The sequence below is a fragment of the Microtus oregoni genome, unplaced genomic scaffold (genome assembly GCF_018167655.1).
Source record: "Microtus oregoni isolate MIOR12 unplaced genomic scaffold, Mior012 000044F_ref0000062, whole genome shotgun sequence".
Classification (NCBI taxonomy): Eukaryota; Metazoa; Chordata; class Mammalia; order Rodentia; family Cricetidae; genus Microtus; species Microtus oregoni.
Window position 1 is genome coordinate 16,338,023 of NW_024543218.1, and position 3,675 is coordinate 16,341,697.

Sequence of the window (3,675 nt, forward strand, 5' to 3'; positions counted from 1 at the left end):
TAACTTAGAGAAACTGTGATTCTAGAAGTTGACACATGGAAATTGCAGAAGAAGTAATAGATAAGATCTGTAATAAAATATAATAATGAAACTAAGTAGAATGAGCAGAGAAATATAAAACCCCAAATCAAGCAGAACATGCCTCGAAATGAGTTATTTCAAAGGAATGGGGGGGGCTATTATTGATATTAAAGAATAATAATATATGCTTTTAGTAATTTTTAAAATTTCATACCAATTCTAAATTTAACATGATTTTAAATCCTTCTATAAGTCTGGATTATGTATACATACATAAATATGTGCACACACACACATATATATTTACATTAATTATTAGTCATTCTGTCAAAAAGTTGCATAGATGTTGATGTCATCTGCTTACCATGAAATCTTCATTTAGAAAGCTTTAAATTATGATTTATTACAGTGGAAACTTTAGAAAATGAATGCATTTCTGTATCTGATCTCAAACCATTCTTAAATGCTTAATTCTTTTCTCCCGCCTTTTTGAAAAACTGAAATATATTCTTTTCTCATAGAATACATTCGATCCACAAATTCCCCTCCTTCCACTCCTTCCAGCTGCAGTCTCTGTGACCCCATGTGGTCCCTGTTTAGTTGAAGCTGTGGGCCGTGTACTCCTGGTGGCCTCCATCCCATCCGACTTCTAGTCTTCACCTCCCTCTTCTGCTGAGTTATTGGATCTCCAGCAGGAGTGTCCTGATAGAGACCTTCAATTTAGACTTTCTCTGCATAGTGTTTGCCTGTTGATCTCTGAATGCACTCCCATTTGTTTCGAGAAGAACCCTCTCTGATGACGAGTGGACAAGGCACCAATCTCTGAGTATAGTAGAATGTCAATAGAAATCCCCTCATTATTTTTTTTCCCCACTGGTGTTTGGTTCCTAGGTCTCTGGGCTCCTTTGTCTCTGGTTCCCGGCCATTCAGTTAGTGTAGGGCATGGGCTCCCTCTCGTGGTGAGGACCTCATGTTAAACCAAATAATGGTTGGTCCTACCGACAAGTTCTGTGCCACTATTGCCCCAGCAGGTTTTGCAGGCAGGGCAGACTGCAGAGGCTTGTCCTTGGGTTGGTGTTCAGGCTTTTCTTTCCATAGTCTGTAGAGTACCTTCTGCCAAAGAGACAAAAATGTAGGGGTGAACAATCCAAGCCCTCACCAACTTGCCTTTTATGTGTTTAAAGAGCTGTGAGGATGTTTTGCTCTTGACAGTTTTCAGAGAGCAATCCCCTGTCCTTTGGTTGTTTAGGAATCTGCAATCCACTTGAGTTGCTTAGGAATCTCCACAGGACCTTCTTGGCCAACAACTCAACCAAGTGTAACCCAGTGCCATCACTGAAAGTCTTGCCTGGCTACAAGAAATGGCCCATTCAGTCTCTGTATCCCCTATTACTAGGAGTTCTCACTAGGATCACTCTCATAGATTCCAGGAAATTTTTAGTATATTAGATTTCCACACCATACCCCCAACTCCCCCCAATTCCAGAAGTCTCTCCTGGCATTTTCTCCCTCCACCCCCACTCACCTGATCCCTCCTGCTCCCATCCCTATCTGCCCCATAAACCCCCAGAATCTATTCTATTTCCCCTTCCCAGAAAGATCCATGATTTCCCCATAGCCCTCTGCTTTACCTGACCTTTCTGGTTCTGTGGATTGTAACCTGATCATCATTTACTTAACAGCTAATATCCACTTATCAGTGATGCATATTTATCTTTCTGTGTCTGAGTTATATCTTTTGCAGCATGTTTTTTTTTCTAGTTGCAGGCAAATTTCATGTCAGTTTTTAAACCAATGAGTAATAACCCATTGCATAAATGTGCCAAATTTTCTTAATCCTTTTTTCAGTTGAAAGACATCTGAAAAATATGAAACACTTCACAAAATTTGTGTGTCATCTTTTCATAGTGGTTGTGCTAAACTCTGTATTGCTCCAATTTGAGTATATGTACTTACCAAGTAAGGACAACTTTTTATTATTATGCAATAGTATTTCTAAAAAAAAAGTTTCCCAGTAGATACTATATCTAGAAAATATCAATTCTCTTGACCACTAAAATGCATTCCTTTGGCTAAAAAACATGTTATATAATCAATCAAATATCTCAAGGAGTGGCAAATATGTTGAATTTGAAATGTGTAAACAGACTCATGCTTCTGTTCACATAGAAATGTGACATCATTGAATTGTAGTTTCCTCAAAACTCGCTGGGCTGTAGACTTTGTGGCCACTAGTTCTGTCCTTTGAGCCTCTAGCTCTGAGAAAAGGAACATGTGCAATGAACAAAGCTCTTAAACTCCCCCTTTCTACAAGCAGAAAATGGTTGATAAAATCAGCCAGCTACAACTGCTGGAGGCCCCACTCAGAAACAGACAACAGGTATTTAACAACAACTACAACACAAACTGTATATAAGAATGGCAACCACACCAGGCATGTCTAATATTACTAGGAGAACTCTAAATGAAGCCAGAATAAACTGCTATTTCATAACCAGTAAAATTGTTCTAATGAGTAAGTCACACAATAATCCATGTTTATAAGGGTGTTGAAACGTTGAACTCTCACACATTGTTGATTGGAACATAAAATGGTACTATGATAATAATTTGGAAATTTCTACTATATTGAGCATACTTTGCCATACCACCAAAATTGTAGTTCCAAAAATGAAAACTTTGGGTCACCATCAAGACTTGTGCTCCATAACCATAAGTCATATCTTTGCTTTAAGCAAAAATTGAATCTAGCCAAAACAAATATCCATCAATTGAAAATAGAAATGAAGTACAGCATATATATTTCAAAACATCCCTTAGAAATATTAAGGTGTAACACCACCACACAAAATGGATGGGCCCTCAAATCATGGTAAGTAAAGGAAAGCGGGCATACAGAATTAAATAGCATGCTGTTCATCACACGAATTATAGTAAAGGCAAGTCTCTTCTAGAAGAAAGCCAATGCTTTCCAATGGATTTGCAGCATTGGAACACAAGCTTAGGGGGACTTCTTAGAACTATCTTGGAGTGATAGAAATATTTTGTATCTCGGTTGTTGTGATGGCTACTTGATGACACATTTATAAAAATTCACGCCATTGTAATCCTTAAACTCAACGAAGTTTCTTGAAAATAAATTATTTTTCAATGGTAAAAATGCAACTTATTGACAAAGATTTAGTGCAATTATCTAAACACTAACATTCATTAATTTACATTCTAATTTTATTTATTATAATAATAACATAATGAGTTGTAGCTTGAATACCCAGAACCCCAAACTCTAGGTAAGTCTGTGAAGCTCCTCATATGAACCTTATTGACCTGGTGATGAGCCAGATGACTGTACTGGGAAGGAGGCCAGCTACAGAATTATTATGCTATATCTCACATGAGAAATTAAGAGGCTCTTAGAAAAGTTAATAGAGGCTTGATTTGAATGACTGTTTTGATTGTTTTAATTATTAATGACTTCCATGATTACTTACTTGCTTCTTTGGAGGCATTTACCCTTGGCATATATCCTGCAAAGTCATTCTATTCTGAGTCATGTGGCCCAGATGATGTATTTTAAGACATTTATAATAGTTATATTAAAATTTAAAATGGCTTTTTGAATCAGAGTGACACAAGAAACCAGTACTACCAGTC

The 3,675-nt window shown here is 37.1% G+C and overlaps 1 non-coding gene across 1 annotated transcript; it reads right to left on the reverse strand.

The window, feature by feature from the left end:
- Window positions 1-1,883: 1,883 nt before the first annotated feature.
- On the reverse strand, window positions 1,884-1,988 carry LOC121434817. The gene has a single exon (XR_005972512.1). It is a non-coding gene; the product is annotated as a U6 spliceosomal RNA (small nuclear RNA).
- Between the last annotated feature and the right edge of the window lie 1,687 nt (window positions 1,989-3,675).